At 41.4% G+C, this 19,380-nt stretch overlaps 1 protein-coding gene across 2 annotated transcripts in view; it reads left to right on the top strand.

Annotated features, from left to right (window-relative positions):
- Positions 1–19,380, top strand: part of LOC116695363 (calcium-activated potassium channel subunit beta-2) — a 31,221-nt gene that overhangs the window by 2,817 nt on the left and 9,024 nt on the right. The window contains exon 1 of one of the 2 annotated variants that reach the window (XM_032525580.1): positions 2,931–3,232. The exons of the other annotated variant lie outside the window; for it this stretch is intronic. The gene's annotated coding sequence lies outside the window, so the exon portion shown is untranslated. Of the gene's footprint in view, positions 1–2,930; positions 3,233–19,380 lie in introns of those variants that run through there. 2 annotated transcript variants of the gene reach the window in all.

The following is a 19,380-nucleotide window of genomic DNA, read 5'->3' as shown; positions in this document are numbered from 1 at the left end:
CATGTTTTGAAGAAAATTTGAATCATGCAACAAGGCAGGCCTGCTTGGTTCTTCTGGAGAATGATTGTAAAGATTTACAATTAATATGTTTACATTTACTCTCTAACTGCGACGTTTTGGGACTATTTGTGGGGAAGTGCAAATGTCGTCTAACCATGCATCCAGCTAATTTAAATAGCTCACCTTACTGTATTGTGTGAACAGCTAACTTCATTTAATATTTTACGTGGCATTTCTTTTGCGGGGTGCAAGTGTTTCATCTACACAAGTTCCTTCCCGAGACCATTTTGCAGAGCCACCGTCGCTGCGTACAGAGCTTAGCGCCGCCAAAGACGATTGTGATTGGTTTAAAGAAATGAAAACAACCCAGAGGGTGTGCTCTTATTGCTAGACATTAGGGATGAGCGAGTACAGCATTATCTGTGTCTGTTTCTGTATCTGTTTACCACATGAAGTATCTGTATCCGTATCTGTGCTTGGACTGGGCGGGGCCTAACCCGGAAGTGGGCAGATTTAACCCTGAAGTGGGTCGGGTTGTCTTGAAATGGGCGGGACTTTAACCAGTATGTTATTTAAGCATGCAATTGATATGGGTTGATCAGAAATTCTTATACATATATTGCTGATTAGAAAACTATTTCTGTGACAGCATCAGCATTGAGCTTCAGATCAGTGGTGTTGTCATGGTAACAAACAAACTACATACAAGATATAACAAGTTTTGCAACAATAAATACAACAATGTGGTTGCAATCATTAAGTAAAATGTAATGAACAAGAGTTTTTATACTTAATAATATAACTTTCTTTTTTTAACTTTTAAATTTTCCATGATAATTTATGGTTTTTTGGTTCTTTTTTTATTTTCACACCAGGTATGTGTGAGTGTGTGTGTGTCTGTGAGTGAGTAAGAGATACAGAGAGAGAGAGAAAGAAACAAAGAGAGAGAGGGGGGCGGAGGGTTGGAATGTGTTTGTGTGTGTATCTTAATTTGTAATATTATTTATTTACTATCCACTGCATTTTTTTTTCATTTTATAAAACACAGCAAGAAAGTTTAAGACACTTAAAAAAACTGGTTAGAGCCAGCAGGCGGTTTGAAGAAAAAAAAAAAACTCTGACGGCAGAGATGCAACCCGAGTCGCATTCTACCGAGCACTATGTCTGAACAAACCCCACGTTACCAGTACTAGTTATACTAAAATAAGTACTAGTTCAAACCGAAGTATAAAACAAACCTGAAGCTGAAGAAACCCTAAATGTTAACGGGAAAGCCCCGCGGACCTGAGGGAGAGAGCTGTTCACTTCTCCGTGTCCTGAGTGTGTGTGTGCACAGCCGGTCGGACACAACAACAGAAGGAATCTGTGTGTGTAGGAAGGGGCGCTGGGACTAGCCTATCACAGAATAGTGTAGGTGAGGAGCGCTGTGACTAGCACTGTGACTAGCCTATCACAGAACGGAGACACAGTCAATGGAGACTTTCATTGAATCCGAGTACAGATATTAGGCTCGTTTGAGATGAGCCAGGTCTGCGCAGAATCGATCACCGGTGATCGGCGCCCGTTGCATGCCGGTTAGATTTGTGCCCGACTTGATCCCGACTTGCTCTGACGTCACGCACACGTGGGCAACGGAAATCTCACGAGAGCAGGGCGGCCGCAGGTCTGAGACGCAGGCAGCGCAGTTGCTTTTCACCGACTGCAAGAGCCATGCGGACCCAGAGCATGCTGGGAAACGCCGGCTTCTCAGCTGACTTAACACCTGATTGGTTTACAAGATGATGACGTTTTATATAAACTTTGTATTGTTTTTGAATCGGAGGGATTTTAATTGCTATTTGTCAGATTCAAAGACTTATTGTACAGAACACATGTTGTGTGACGTTTAGAAGTCAGAGAGACTAAATCTTTTCAGATTAGGGATCATCTACAGTGTGTTGTTTATTAACAGATCGCATGTAGAGCACTTGGACAGCTACTCTGTCATAATTAAAACAACTGGAGACTGTGTACAAGCTGATATTCAATTCAATTCAATTCAATTTTATTTATAGTATCAATTCATAACAAGAGTTATCTCGAGACACTTTACAGATAGAGTAGGTCTAGACCACACTCCAGAATTTACAAGGACCCAACAGTTCTAGTAGTTCCCTCCAGAGCAAGCAATAGTGCGACGGTGGCGAGGAAAAACTTCCTTTTAGGCAGAAACCTCGGTCAGACCCAGGCTCTTGGTAGGCGGTGTCTGACGGGCCAGTTGGGGTTAGAATGAAGAGTGGAAATAACAAAAATGATATGTAGGTCTGATTATATTTTATTAAATCGGAATCGCACCACAGTTTTTTTGTCACTTCCTGTCCAGTCTGAAGGCGGCTGGAATCGGCTGGAAACTGTCCGACTTTACCGCAGCTTTTTGTCCCCACCCCCGGCTGCTGCCGCCTGCTCTCGTCCACTTTACAGGCGAGGCGCAGTTCATCTCGAACGTGCCTATTGACTCGCATTACTCGTATAATACTTGTACTCGGCAAAAGTGCTTTATCCGTACTGGATACTTGTTTCAGCCGAGTATCCGGCTCATCACTACTAGACATTCCTCCGCAGCACTGCAATGGTCTTGCAATGCAAGATTAACAACTACATTGCAATTGTCCACATTCTCATCCTTTCGTCTCTGCCTCTGTTAAACACACACACACACACACACACACACACACACACACAACACACACACACACACACACACACACTATCCTCTCCCATGATGTATGTTCACCTTTTTGTAGGCGGTTTTGTGGGTCCCACGGGTTTTGCGTGGTTGATTAACGGTGTAGACCAGCTCACACACACACACTACACGCCAATGCTGTTGTGTTGCACGCCACATTTGTTCTGATCCTGAAATGCTGGCATGTGCAATCACACACTGGGGTGGCATTATACTGCCTTTTCTTGGTTCTGTGTGAATTAACAAAGCCAACATAACGGCAGACCTTCATTTCAGAACTATTGTGAAATCTCTGTGTGAAAGGGGACTGATTGTTACTGTGAGCAGTGAGGGGCAGTGTCATTCAGTCTGCAGTATGGGAGGCATGCTGAGGGCTGCTCTGTCCCTGAAAGACAGAATAACACATGTTGGCTCAGCTTAGAGGACACTTTTTAACATGCCATGGGATTAAAATACAAATTGAACACCTGCAGCCAGGAAACATTTTGACCTCAGCAGTATTTGAAGGTAAGCTCTCGCCGTCTGACAAACTAAGAAAACATTTAAGGGAGCAAAGTCCTCTAAACATTTTGGTGTTCAGGAAGGTGTTTAATTACATTGCCCAAAAGCTGGGGCGGTAGAAAAGTGAAGAGTAGTTCCACTACTTGTTGAAGCTCGGCTGTGAAATGACTGGTTATTATTGAAATGAAAACACAATCAATGCAATGTGTCTTATGCTGCCTTCATGTTTCTGGGCAGCATGTTGCACAGACCAAACTCTCAGCCATGTCTCAACACTGGAAGAAAACATGTAACAGCTCTCACTTATCACTGTGGAGTTAAAAACCAGACAGTCTTCTCCCAGAAAACAACAGAATAGGTCTATTGTGCAAGCAGCTCACAATGACCCATGCTGACGTTTCTTGCTATGCGACCTCTCGTGGCTGTGGTAGTTGTAACAAGACCAAACGAGGAAATGAGCTGACAAAGTAAAAGAGTGCCAAATTCTGCGCAAGGAAGCAGATTGGTTTGGTTATAGGTCATACAAACACAAGACTTTCACTCCCAAAAACCATATGTCACACTTAACTTTTTGAAGTTAGGCTATGATTAAATGGCGTCTGTTACGTCCTTGTTTTGGTAAACCTGGCTCATTTTATGCCAATACCTGATGTTTTACTAACTCTAATGAAATATTTTTGTTCCCTAAACTTAACTAGTTCTGTTTCACGTTAACTGCGTTAAATAGAACTGTCACATAGTTACGTTAATGACGTCATGGTCACGTGTAATGGCCAGTGTGCAGCAGTAAATCAAACTATTCAGTCATTTTGGGAGTAAGTTTACATGTACACCAATATTCCACTAATATTCTGAATATGGCAATATTCCGAATTTGATACAGGTCATGTAAACGGTTGGATATTCCGAATAAGGCCTTTTTCTGAACATATCATTTTCCGATTAAGACATTTGGGACATTCAGGCATTTCTAGGAGTAAACAAAAACAGAAGAATAAAAAACACTTTTCTTTTAGATTTGTCATGCAAAATAGCTGTTATAGTCTCAAAACTATTTCTTCAAATTTAAATTCAATTGACCTACCACCAAGCTACTGCAAACTGTAGTTCAGCGGAATATTTAAGTGCATGTACTAAAATAACTTCCCAGCAGTCTGCAACATTACTTCACTGTTGGGAGCCACATAGTCTGGTCTGAACAATTTACAGCAGCTGGTTCTACCTCCCTGCCATTAGCACTCATTGTAACACTCAACAATATGTCTTAGACAAGCCAACTTTTAACTCTATCTATAGAATATCACACTGTCTTTCCAACTACCTGCCTGTGCTCCTGTTGCAGTCCCATTCTTTTTTTGTCATAAAAGGGCAGGAAACAAAGTTTGGCAATCTGTCATTGTTGCTGTAGCTTTTCAAAAGGATACCTGGGCCAACAAGCCAGCCTTACATGGCAATGATACCCCATTGTTGCTAGTATGAACAGCGACAAAGTCTGCTTAGGGAGGAAGTCCCGGTGGATGGATGGGTCAAACAAAAACAGGATTTTCACCCAGCAGGCCAATGTTCCTTTCCTGTTTAAAACCACAAGTCAATGTTTACTCACTTAGACTTACGTACATGAGTTTGCTTGTAAGTTAAGTTACGACTGTAACTCATTCTACTCCACATGCGTAAGTTCTGGTCCCATGACAATGTGCTTTTTGGATGCTTTTATCTAGACCTTAGTGGTCCCTACTACTGTATCTGAAGTCTCTTTTATATAGACCTTAGTGGTCTCCTAATACTGTATCTGAAGTCTCTTTTATATAGACCTTAGTGGTCCCCTAATACTGTATCTGAAGTCTCTTTTATATAGACCTTAGTGGTCCCCTAATACTGTATCTGAAGTCTCTTTATATAGACCTTAGTGGTCCCCTAATACTGTATCTGAAGTCTCTTTTATATAGACCTTAGTGGTCCCCTAATATTGTATCTGAAGTCTCTTTTATATAGACCTTAGTGGTCCCCTAATACTGTATCTGAAGTCTCTTTTATATAGACCTTAGTGGTCCCCTAATACTGTATCTGAAGTCACTTTTATATAGACCTTAGTGGTCCCCTAATATTGTAACTGAAGTCTCTTATTATTTAGACCTTAGTGGTCCCCTAATACCATATCTGAAATCTCTTATTATTTAGACCTTAGTGGTCCCCTAATACTGTATCTGAAGTCTCTTTCCCAAAACTCAGCCTTGGTGCAGAATTACAGCCACTAGAGCCAGTCTCACAATTAACTGTCCTTAGTGTGCCATTTCTGAGTATGTAGCTTTTGAGGAGGGGGGGGGGGGGGGGGGGGCAAGGTGGAGGCTGGGGGTGTGGCCTTGACCAACTGCCAATTTGCTCTTTTGAAATTCATGATGTCTCTCTCCCATGGGGGGGCCAAATACTCTGGGAGGGAAAAGCAGAGAAAGGGGAAGTAACCTTGCTCATTATGACCTCATAAGGGGCAAGACTCCAGATTGGCCCATCTGAGCTTTCAAGGCAGAGCAGGATCCCCAGGGCTCGTGTACACCCATGGCCTTTTCTAGCCACAAGGGGACCATAGGCAGGCTGGGGGAACGCATATTATTGTTAAAAAAAACTCATAAAGTGAAATTTTCATGCCATGGGAACTTTAAGTAATGTACAAAGATGTACTTATTTTAAGCTTTTCCTAAACCATACTGGTACCGATTTTAACAATGTTAACTGTGACTGTAACATTTAGGTGTGAGGACGTGTTGATCTGCTGCCACTGGTAAGGATGCTAATTTAGCAAAGTTGTGGGTCGTATTAGAGGGTAAGAAAAACGTTGAAGGACTTGGAATAAATACAATTCATGTTCATGTTAGAATCAAATCTAAGATGTTGTGGGTTGATGGTTTGTGTCTGAGGCAGATGACCCACCAGGATGTCTCTTGGGCGGCTGTGGCTCATGTGGTAGATCAATCGCCTACCATTTGAAATGGTTGGTGGTTTGATCACTAGTCATGCATTTACGTGTCAAAGTGTCCTTGGGCTGCGTCACTGGAGTTTAAATGTGTGTGAATGATCTTGATGAGAACTTCAGCCACAGTGTAAGGTTCCTGTACTATTGCAGTAGTTGTAGTTGTAGGAAAAGCACTATATAAATACAGCCCATCTACATTTGCTGCAACATACAGTGTGACCCATAGTAAATGTTAGACTTGTTTGTTGTAATCTGATTGAACAAAATTGTGTTTAGAAATATGCATCATATTTGCAGTTTATCAAATCTTTGCTTGGTAAAAAATGCTTGTATTTAAAGTGGCTACAGTACATGTCACTTATAGTTTATGTTGATTTCAGCGGCCCCTTAGGACAACAGCGCTAGTGTTTTTACCACACTTGCTGTCATAAAGGTCTAGGAGATAGTGTTACGGGGAGGTCATGTAGTTGCGATGAATGTTTTTGCTCGGACAGAAAATTAATAATTTACAATAAGAGAATACATTACAAATGCATCGTTACATTTCAAGTGTTGCCAATGGTAACTCATCCTACTATGGATGTATTCTGAGCTAAACCGAGTATCGATGTCTCTGTGTCACAAGCCAAAGCAATAAGACGTACGTAGTTGTAGCAACCAATAATGAGTAATAATAACTTAGATTTACATAGGTCATTTCATTAAACCCAATGACGCTTTATACAGGTACAGGGAGACAAGTGAAAAGAAAATTGTAGGCCAACACAAGCACTAAAAAACATCTTTGCTAAATGGAAAAGGGGCATCATTTAATGTCGGCTAGTGACACACAACCAAATCCTGCAATCTAAAGTTATTTTCTGAATGAAATAGACATACAACATACCTGTTTAAAGCCTGACCGAGTGTGACTCAGATTTCGCCCATTGTCTTATTTCCTTTTAGATTTTACCATTAGACCAATTAATTTCCTTCTTTTCTGTGTCGGCCTACCCCAGTAACAGCCATAACTACAGCACATAACTTTTAAAATAACATGTATATACAATTAGGAATATATAAAGATATCTCCTATTACCCTTTACCTGGTTTACACTAACACAGGCTTTTCCGGTGTAATGCCAAAATCTGTTACCCATTAGAATGTGTGCGCTGTAGTGCCGTCTTAAAAGGAGACAAGTGGTCTTGAAACATTTAATGACAACACACAGGGAACTCCTGATCATATTCACAGTTACATGCAGTACATTCACACCTGGAGGCTTCCCAGCATAGTAGTGTAATGTGCCAGCCACTGAGTAGCTCCACTGGAGCAGTTTGGGATAAGGTACCTTGCTGGACTGAGGTTATGTATATATATGTATGTATGTATCTATATTCATAACTCACTTCCTCTTCCTCTCTCTTTATCAGAATTCTTGACAAATCCAATTGGTCGGCAATCAATTTATAATTCAGTCAAACTGATGTCAAAGTAATACACAACAGGATAAAGGTGTGTTGAGTTTGAACTATGAGAATTTTGAGAAGATTGAGAATTTCAACTTTTTTTTAATGCATTTTTATTAGCTAGTACAGATAGACAGGAAAGTGTAGAGAGAGAGAATAGATGACGCACAGTACTGCATGTTATGTCTAGTCTACTGTAATAGCAGTGGACGCCCAGAGTTGAAATTTCCAGGATTGACTTTGCAGTGATTTCATTTTATAAGCTTTATAAGCTTTATCTTAAAAGCTTTATTATACTGTAGCTCTTTGATTCTAAACGAGGGTGAACAGCTGCGTCCGACTCGCCCTGTCGGTTGTGCAGTCAGTCAGGTGGCAAAAGACAACTGCAGGCTACGCACTGAAACACATGGCATCCAGACAATCTTCCATAAACAGAACCATGACATCACTGCTGAGACACACCGTGTGTGTGTGTGTGTGTGTGTGTGTGTGTGTGTGTGTGTGTGTGTGTGGTGTGTGTGTGTGTGTGTGTGTGTGTGTGTGTCAGGCATGCATGCATGTGTGTCAGTGAGTCTAACCCTGTCACAGAGAACAGCAGCACCTGTGCCGTCAACATGGCACCTAACAAACCCGCCTTCAAGGAAAGCCAAAAGGTTTATGTGCCAAAGAGAGAAGTGGTCTAGCTTATGTACTGCTTAATAGTGTGTGTGTGTGTGTGTGTGTGTGTGTGTGTGTGTGTGTGTGTGTGTGTGTGTGTGAAGGTGTGTTGCTGTGTTGCTGACTAAGGATACAACAGCGGACAATGTGTGTATATTGCGTAGGATGTATGACCACATCAGAGAACGTTCCACATGTTGTCCTTGACCTTTTTAACAGTTGTAAGAAAAGTGAATAAATGGCTCTGTTGATGTGTACCCACGTACTACAACAAGACATGTCCCTTATTTGATCTTATAGGCTTTTTATAAAACCTCCACCCCCAACAACATTTCTAGGACAGTAACAAGCAACAGAAGATTTGCCTAACTATACAATATTGGCAGAGCACAAAAACATAGACAGGCAGAGCAGTACATACTCAGTAAACGTAATTCAACTTTTTCTCTGCCACATGGCATTGTTTTGTCATTGATTGTATTCCATTTTGCATCACAACACAGACCTTATTTATTGATATTGATTGATTTCAACATCGATCAATCCAACACCAAAGATTCTTTTGTACCTTAAAATTAATGTTTTCAAAATGCTTTTAGTGGATCATTAACTCGTGGTACAATGGTACTGGTATCATTAATGGACAGTTGTTTCCAACCTGTAGGGGGACCGAAGAGGAAAAGTGCTTTGGTGCCTACTGTAGTAGAGGTGCTGGTTGACAAGTAGCTAATGCTAATGCTTGGTCTATAACGTTAGCTTATTATCAGTGGGTAAAACAAGATTACAACATTGTTCAACATGCTCAGTTATTTTTAGTATGATTGTTTTGACTACTATCTTTGGCCACAAGAGGAAGAAAAAGAACTCTAAAACAAGCTAAAAGACCCAAATACCTAAATGGCTAATGGGTTAAGTCAGTCAGACATTGTATGATTCAAACCCATTTCTGATCTGATTTCTGAGCCGCATGACTAATTTTAGAGTCCGACTGAATTTTAGCTTTGACATTGGGATGAATAACCGACTTCTGGCTCTTGCACAGCTAAAGGTTATTTACCAAAGGTCAGTTTCTTTTTTCTCGCTGTTCCTGGTTGAAACAGCTGTGGCAAAAGCAATCATGCTTCTGATCAAGGCAGCATGCTCCTGCCTTGTTAGGAATTATTGCATGTGGGTAGGCACTTTTAATGACATTTTTGACATGTTTGGGTGCTGACTACTGTATATCAGGGGGATAACACAGTGTATGCAGCAGCGTTTTTTTTGATTTTCTTGCTACTGACAGCACTCCAAAAAACAGCGCTACGTGTTGAAATCAACCGGATTTCTCCTTTAAGTAGCGACTCGTCCATTGTAGTTTCCACAGGGCTGCTTGAAATATTCTCCTCCTAATCCACACTTCTATTTCTAATAGTTCCTGTTTGAAGCCATTATTGCAGTGTTTTGGATCCATTCATTTTACCTCTGCTACAGCTTGCCATCACAGCTCGTGACTCTAACACTCATTTTTATTGATTACTTTTAACTGATCATAGTTTAAGTATTATTAATTGGAAATGTTGCATTTTATAGTATGTTTTTAAATTAATAAATTTCACTATTTAAAAAAAAAAGAGATTTCAGAGATTCCGTCCGTGTACCACTAGAGGAGGCTCGCATACCTCCAGAGGTAGTTGTACAACAGTTTGAGAACCAGTGCTTTTTTGGAAAATATGCGTATTCATTAAAAGGTTAGCTGAGGAGAATATTACTACTGTCTGAGCTTTAAAGTGATGGAGTAAATTTACCCTAGGGTCCTTTGCACCACAATCTCGAGCCAAACAACCCCCCCAGAAGCTTTTTTCCCTTGGTCTGTCTAACAATGGGCGATTAAGCCGTATCAGCTGATTAGCTTAGTGCAGGCGCTAATGGAATCACGGCCATATCTTGTATATTACCCCACTAATTAATTATGCCAAACTACAGTGGTACAAATAGGTTATGTACTGAAGTTTGTAAGTACACCAGCAATTTATTTAAATAACACTTGCCTGCTGCTACTGGGCAGTAAGTCATTAGGGAGTTGGGTTGGAACCGGAGAGTCGCTGGTTCAAGTCCACACATGGACCAAAGTATGGTGATGGACTGGTAGCTGTAGTGGTGCCAGTTCACCCCAAGCTACTCGGGGTGCCTTTCCATGGGCAACCCCCCCACTCTGACATCTCTCCATTAGTGCATTTACAGGTACTGAACATGTGTGTGTAATTCATGCCTGTGTGTAATAACAACAGACTGTAAATTGTAATTTCCCTTTGTGGGATTAATAAAGTATATATTATTATTAAAAAAACTTGCCTCAATTATAACTTGTCTCCTGCTAGTTGTACTACAGCACCTACTTTTAAGAAATACGTTGAATGAATACATATTTTTGCTGCATCTCTTTTTGGTGTTGTAATTTGTAGACGTCCCTAAGCACTCATATTGCCTGGTATCGGCAGCAGCAAAGAGCAAAAGCCATCAGGCAAGTGTTTTATTTAAATAAACTCCTGGTGTACTTACAAACTTCCCTATCCATTGTTTAATGAGTACATAACCTATTTGTACTTACTGTAGAAGTTTGGTGTCATTTCAGGCATTATTAGTGGGGTGATTTACGAGATACAAAGTTGGTTCTATTAGCACCTGCGCTAAGCTAATCAGCTGATAATGCTAACTCCCCCCTTGTTAGACCCAGGTGAAAGAAGCTTCAGGGGGGTTGTTTGGCTCAAGGTTGTGGCGCAAAGGACCCTAGGGTGAAATTACTCCCAACCATTACTTTAAGTATGAAAATGGTAGCCAGCAAAAACACTGGAAGCAGGATGAAACAGCTAGCCTGGCTCTTTTCCCAGGGGGAAAAAAAACCTATATAAAAACACTAAATGTAGTTTGCTTCATCTATACACAAATATTTTGCAGAATCATTTGTTTTGTCAGAAAATATATTTTTTCATATTGGGGAAGAGGATTCCTGACTTTGATTTTGGGTTTTGGAAACAACACTATTTTAATATTCATGTCTCTCTCCTCCCTGTCAACCACAACCTACATCCACACAGCCCAGCCCCCTCCCACAGCTGTTATAGAGACCTCAGACAGACCGTTTTTTTCTTTGCTTTTTAGTTTACAATCTGCTAGGTCCTGTAGAATGCATTGCCGAAGAGTTACTTCAGTTGAGAACTTTTGAAACCCTTTTTTAAAGGGCTGATGTTAGTTTAATTTGTTATTTCTTGTGCTTGAAAATAAGTTGCTTCATTTGGGGCAAACGGAAGTAAAAACAACTTGATGTTTTCCCTTTTTTTTGCCAAGCTTTTCACTTAAAAATGAAACTCTGAGCCGCTTTGGCTTTGCAGAAAAACAAGTGCACTAATGAAAATGGGGGGGATAAAGGGAAAAAAGGGGTCAGGGAAGGTGTTGTAAAGGAAAAAAGCCAGTTAGAGACAATGCTCCCAAAAGTTGCCCTTGACTTTCTTGAACCACCATCAGAAATCAGGTGAGCTCCATTTCATCACTGAAACATTTTTATAAGCCTTTAAAAAAACTTGAAAAAAGGAAGCTAAAGTAAATATTTTTTTACTTGGGTTTTTTACTGGGACAAAATTTCCAGTCTTTGTGTGATTGGGCTGAGCCATGTTTGTTGATTCTGTTTTGTGTTTTGATTTTAATCTACTTGCTGTGTTCCTCTTCTGTATTATGTACAATACATACATACATACATACATGCATAATCATACATTTTTGTTAGGGTTCAGATCAATATAATCTATTTATGTTATTACTCATTTGATACTGCTCTGAGGTCAAAGGCACCAAACATATACAAACCTCTTGCAGGGCTGATACATTTATGAAAAAAATATCTGACCAGCATATAATTGCAATTTAAATTGCAGTTATTCTCTTTAAAGTAAACTACACACTTGTGTGTTTGTCATCTACACAATATTAAACAAGTTATAATTGTACCAAGCATAATTACAAATGTTTCTTGTTTCTGAATGAATACAATCAGATACAGTAATGCAGTTGCCATTTGATATTAGTGGTGTACCAGACTCTTGAATCAATAATATTTACGTTTAATCATGACATTCAAAAGTGGTATACAGATGCATACTTGGCCAGTTGTGGTAATAATGACAAGTTTCACAATGTTTTGTGAATGTTTTCAGATTTCACTCTTTTGATTCTTTTACTACCTGTGTTGACATTTCCCACCAATGACTATCGTATTACCAGTGTAGATTTCTGAAACCTTAAACTGTCACTTAGCTGCCGCTAAGAGCTCTCCAGTGCTGAAAGGCCAACAACCAACCAGAGAGCGTGCATATGCAGGACAAGCAAATATTGATTCAGGCCCCCGTTACGTGTACCATCATGCATGGTCCTACTACTTTTATAGACCAGTTGTATGAGTGTAGTGAAGCGTGGCTCAGTAAATATTCAGTCTTGTTATGTTGACTGTTATTGCTTTAGTAGCCAGGTGCAGCTTCCTGATGTTTCGGTCTTCTGTTTGTTCTACCACATGTTGACAGACAGCATCGTAAAGCATTTAGCAGCTAAGGAGCTATATATAAATGGAGAAACAAAAACAGCTGGAGTGAATATTGGACTTTTAATTCATCATGTCAACAGCAACACAACATTCTAATGTCCCTCTGCATCTGCTGGATTTGTATGATCAACTGTGTGCCAACAAGTTTGCCATTTTAAAAAGGTAGTAGTAGTAGTTAAAAAGGTAGCAGTAATGTTATGTTTACAACTTGCCCTGCTCCAAGTGGACAAAAAGTGGACAAAGTGGATATAGAGAAACTGAGCATCTTGGCATCCGATGATCTGTTTTTAAAGTTTTTTGACAGCATGATGTGATTTTGGATTTGGAACCCAAGGTGATTGCCTCTAGCCAGGTATAGATCTGACAACTAGTAGCCCTTTCATGCCTCCTGTGTTCTACCCAATAGTGGATTATCCATACACAAACACACACTGAATCAATGTAGCTCAAGCCATTTGCATCTGTTGCCGTTTGGTCTTTCATGTAGTATTTCTGTAGGTCATGGCTTTGATTGGAAGTTGCCAGGGGGAATAGCAAGGGGTGTGTTTTTCTTCATTCGGATTTACAGATACTGTGAGTAGCCTTATATAATCGTCTCTTGGGTGAAAGTCCTGTGTTTGTTTGCCCATCCATCCACCCCGACCGATTTATACTACGTGACCTGACTTCCTCCTTAGAGGCAGCCCTGGACTTACCTTGAGCGGCAGCTAGATTGTCGCCCTGTGACAAGATCACGCGAGAATTGCGGGATCACATATCCCACAAAAATCCATCTCGCCAGGCTTCAAGGAATGCGTTGGTGTCCAGACAGTTATGGAGGAGTGAGGAGCTACTGGCAGTTATGGGCGTAGTAACTGAAGGGTCACGAGTTCAAGTCCCAGTATGGTCCAAAGTACAGAGTGTGGATTGGTAGCTGGAGAGATGCCGGTTCACCTCCTGGGCACTGCCAGGTGCTCTTGAGCAATGCACTCCCGACCACTCAGGGTGCTGGTCCAGCATTGACACCCCACTCACTCTGAGTCGCTCTCTCCATTAGTGCATGAATAGGTCCTGACCATGCAAGTGTGTATAATTCAGGGTGATTTCAACAAAACAGAGTGTAAATTGTAATTTCCTTACTGGGGATCAATAAACAGTATAAATTAAATAAAAAATAAATTAAACTCATTCCCACAGCAGTTCGTGAATAGTGACGCTCAGGACGTCTTTTTAACTAATGTACTGTATTTCACTTGGAGGCATCTTTTGTGACACTCAACACGTTTTTCTTCCATGACTGCATCAGTGAAGCCACATTGCTTGCTGTCATTGATATTTTGCAAACTCTAACCGCTACTTTAACCAATATTTATTCACGAGATCTTATCATGGTTTTCATTTCTTTATTTTAATGTTATTATGTCCGTCTTATTACCGGTGAAATAGTACAGTATGCTGTAAAACGGGACCCTACTAGCGGAATGCATTCATGTCTTATATCCCACAATGCAATGCGTTTCACATCAGATAATCACTCTGGCAGCTCTGTCACACCAACATCTCTTCAATTTACATATTTAACGAGCGATTTTGTCACAAGCAGCCATTTTTCCAGTAATTTAAAAACCACGGTTACAACCGGCCAGGAGGCTTACAGGACGTGACGCAGTAATAAACGTACAACTCAGTGCATCTGAAATAATATTTAATATTGATGTATTTATCACATGTTTGTGATGATTTATAAAAAAAAAAAAATTAACTCTTAAATGTGGTGACGGTGTCTGTTCTACAGTAGAGGAGCCTGATAGCTGAAGGCTCTGGCTCCTATTCTACTTTTAGAGACTCTAGTAATCACAACTAAGAATTCTGGGAGCGCAGTGCTCTAGTGGGACAATGAGTTAAATATGAGCTTTTCAATACATGATGGTCCTTGACCATTTAGAGCTTTGCAGGTCAAAAGAAAGATTTTAAATTAAATCCTGTATTTTACAGGAAGGCAATGCAGAAAAATAATACAGGAGAAATATGATCTCTTTTTGTAGTTCTTGTAAGAACACGCTGAAGCATTCTGGATCAGCTGGAGAGTGTTAAGGGACTTATTTGAACATCTTGATAGTAAAGAATTACAATTATCCAGCCTGGAAGTAACAAATGCATGGACTAGTTTTTTAGCATTGTTTTGAGACAAGATGTTTCTAATTTTGGCAATTTTACGAAGATGAAAAAAGGCTGTTCTTGAGGTTTGTTTTACGTGGTTGTTTAAGGATATATCGTGATAAAATATAACTCCTAGATTTCTGACAGTAGTTCTGGAGGCCAGGGCAATACCATCCTGAGTAGCTATATCTTTATGTCTGTTTGTGAGGATTTGTAAAATAAAAACTGTTATATTATTTGTTTGCATCATTACTTACAAAATGGACACATCACTTCCCCATCTAACATTCAACACAATGAAATGACAACAAAATAAACAACAAACTGTTAACCAAATAAACATGTTTTATGTATTTGTATTATGTATATGATTCAGATTCCTCAGCTGGCGGCAATCCGAAACGGAATTTATGATTTACGACAGGCATTGGTACGGACAACAGGTGACGGTACGGACAACAGGCGACGGTACGGACAACAGGCGACGGTACGGACAACAGGCGACGGTACGGACAACAGCCGACGGTACGGACAACAGCCGACGGTACGGACAACAGGCGACAATACGGACAACAGGCGACGGTACGGACCACAGGCGACAATACGGACAACAGGCGACAGTATGGACAACAGGTGATGGTAGGGACAACAGGCGACGGTACGGACAATAGACGTCGGTACGGACAACAGGCGACAATACGGACAACAGGCGACGGTACGGACAACAGGCGACGGTATGGACAACAGGTGACGGTAGGGACAACAGGCGACGGTACGGACAACAGGCGTTGGTACGGACAATAGGCGACGGTACGGACAACAGGCGCGGTACGGACAACAGGCAACGGTATGTACAACAGGCGACTATACGTACAACAGGCGACTGTACGTACAACAGGCGACTGTACGGACAATAGACGATGGTACGGACAACAGGCGCGGTACGGACAACAGGCGACGGTATGTACAACAGGCGACTATACGTACAACAGGCGACTGTACGTACAACAGCCGACTGTACGGACAATAGACGACGGTACGGACAACAGGCGACGGTACGGACAACAGGTGACGGTACGGACAACAGGCGACGGTACGGACAATAGACGTCGGTACGGACAACAGGCGACAATACGGACAACAGGCGACGGTACAGACAACAGGCGACGGTACGGACAACAGGCGACGGTATGGACAACAGGTGATGGTAGGGACAACAGGCGACGGTACGGACAACAGGCGTTGGTACGGACAATAGGCGACGGTACGGACAACAGGCGCGGTACGGATAACAGGCGACGGTATGTACAACAGGCGACTATACGTACAACAGGCGACTGTACGTACAACAGGCGACTGTATGGACAACAGGCGACGGTACGTACAACAGGCGCGGTACGGACAACAGGCGACGGTATGTACAACAGGCGACTATACGTACAACAGGCGACTATACGGACAACAGGCGACTATACGGACAACAGGCGACGGTACAGACAACAGGTTACGGTACGGACAACAAGCGACGGTGCGGCTCAATCAGTTCTGCTTGGCTGCAGCTCATTTAGAGATTCATCTTTTCCCCATTTTCATCATTTGCATGCAGGGTAGACAGCAATGAGTTTTTGGCATGACACCTGTAGCCGGTGAACCGCAATCAATGGGCCTTGTAGGGATTCAGCAACTCCCCACCCCCCGCTGCTGTACTGCACACATGTGGGGACACAGAGATATCCCGATTTACAGATAGAAAAATTCAAAAGGCTCCTTTTTGTGAAAAAGAAATATTTTTAGTTTTTTCAGTACAACATTAAAAGTCAAAATACACCAAATGCAAATTTTTAATAGAAGCCATAGGCTGTATTTTAAACACCGGACTGTAAGGTTTTTAGCACATTTCTGCAACAAGGCAACTCAAAGGGCTTTAAATAAAATTGCGTTCTTTTTGGTATTGTTATATTTATTAAAATAAATCCTTAAACCCAAAAAAGGGTGACAAATCCATCAAATATAAAGTGTTTTTTATTTTGGGAAAAAGCCCCCCAAGCCCGGAATAATTTTTTCACTTCCTGTGCATTCTTGGGGAGGTTTGGGGCATTTTCAGGGGGGAATAAAAAAATAAAATTCCCCGAGAATTGTCCCATGGTTTTTCTAAATTAAAAAATTTTACATGAAGCAATATGTTGATTTTAAAAAAAAGAAAAAAATATCAATAACGGCAAAAGGGCGGCTTTCCGGGTAGACCGACTAAAGAGAAAAAAAAAAACCTGTGAGCGTTATGGGGTTTTCCCCCCCAAATGGGAAAACATAAGTTTTAACCCCGGGATGGGATTTGGGTTTTAAATTTGGGCCCCCTCTCAAAAAAGGGAAAACATAGTTTTTATACCTGAAAACCCCGGGTCTTCCTTATTTTCTTTAAAACATTGTATTCCCCACTAAACAGAAAATTTTTTTCTGGATATGACCCCTTATGATTTTTTCCCTAGGGATTTTGAAGGGAATTATTTAACCTTTTTGGGCCCCAAAAAATTAAACACACTTAGGAGAGATTATTGCATTCCCAAAAAATATATGTCCCTCTCAGTTTGGGTTTAAAAAGAGGGAAAAGGGCAAAAGTTTGGTTTAAAAGGTTTTTAAAGTAAAATTTGGGTTTCCCGATTTAATTTTATTTTTTAAAAAAAAAAAATTTGGGTCCGGGCAATTTTTAAACCCCCGGGACACCAAAAGGGGGCCCCAAAGGAAGAAAAAAACCCCAAAGGGTTTTAAAAAAAGGGGCTGAACGTGGCCCCAAAAAAAAAAAAAGAAACGGGCTGTGTACATAAATAAAAGGGAATGGAGTGAAAAGGGGAAAGGATGGCCCGATTGTCATAGACAGTAGGCCCGTTCCCCCAATAACCCGCTAGGTCCCTTTTTTTTAAGTGCCTGCCTTTTAATCGGGTTTTTAAAACTTTTCCCAATTTGTAAAATAGATAGATAGCTAGATAGATGATGAATTATTTTCCAAAAAAAAAGGGAAATTACAGTGTTACCCGCAGCACCAAAAATAAAAACATTTCAATTACAGGGAAAAAAATTTTAAAAATTTTAAAAACCCAAAAAAAAGAATAAAATATAGAAAAGTAAGAACAAATATTTTAAATAATACAAGATGGGGAAAAAAAAAAAACAAAAATTTGTGTGTTTAAAAAACCAAAAAGGAGTGAGGGGTTAAACCCCCGAAAGTCTGGTCACAATTACAAATACAGTCCCTGACAAAAAATCTTGGGGGATTTTTGTAAAATGGGGCCTGAAGTGCCGGGTGAAAAATTTTTTTCTAACAAAGGGGGGGTTTTTTTACAAGGAAAAGGCTTAAATTTTTAAACCCAAAAGGTTTTTAATAAAGTTCCCGGGCCAAAAAAGAAAAAGTCCCAAAAAGTTATTCTAATTCACAAACTTGGGGGGGAAAGGGCCCCTTGAGTCCCTTTTTGAAAAAGGGATACGTGGGTCGCCCCGTAATGGTTAAACCCCTTGACCAAAAAAAGGAAAAATTGGGGTTTAGGGGTGTTAAAAAAAAAACCCCCGTACAAATAGACCTTTCACATCAAAATTTCAAAAGACCTTGCAAAAAGGGTAAAATTTTACCCCGGGACTAAAGTTTTGATTTTCAAGGGCTGAAGACCAGACCCCCGGGAAATTTATGAGATCCGTCCAGAAATGCTGAAAACTCGGGTTTTGGGGGGCTGTCTTGGTTGACACGCCTCTTTAACATTGCGGGGGAAGTCTGGGACGGGGCCCAAGGAGGGCAGACCGGGGTGGTGGTTCCCCCTTTCAAAAAAGGGGGACCAGAGGGGGTGTGCCCCAAAACAGGGGGGCCCACTTCCAGCCTCCCTGGTAAGTCACTCCAAAGGGACTGGGGAAAAGGGGGGTCCCGGCCGATAGGCGAACCTCGGATTGGGAAAAGGAAAATGCGGGTTCCCCTCCGGGGGTGGGGAAAAAAGGATCAGATCTTTTTCCCCGCAAGGATCCCGGAGGGGGGGCCCGGGGTATCCCCAAACCCGTTACAGGGGTTTTGTGGATCGGAGAAGCCCATGGGCCCGGGGCCCCCGGGGGGAAATTGGGGGGGGTGCTGCGGGGGAAAAGGGGGGGGGGGGCCCTTTTAGGGCCCTCCCTCCTGTATGACCCCCAAACGAGAGTGGGGGCCGGGTTTTGCCAAATAATCGGACTCGGTTCCCGGGTGAGGGGGCCTCCCCCCAGGGCTGCGCTTTTTCACCAAACCTGTTTGTAATATTTTGGAAGGGATATCGGGCTAGTCGGGGCGGGGAGGGGTGGTTTGGTGGGGTCGGGATCCCATCGCGCTTTTTTCAGATGTTGGTCTGAGGCACATCGGCCCGT

Source organism: Etheostoma spectabile, chromosome 9 (assembly GCF_008692095.1).
Source record: "Etheostoma spectabile isolate EspeVRDwgs_2016 chromosome 9, UIUC_Espe_1.0, whole genome shotgun sequence".
Classification (NCBI taxonomy): domain Eukaryota; kingdom Metazoa; phylum Chordata; class Actinopteri; order Perciformes; family Percidae; genus Etheostoma; species Etheostoma spectabile.
This window is presented reverse-complemented; position numbering and strand designations above follow the sequence as displayed.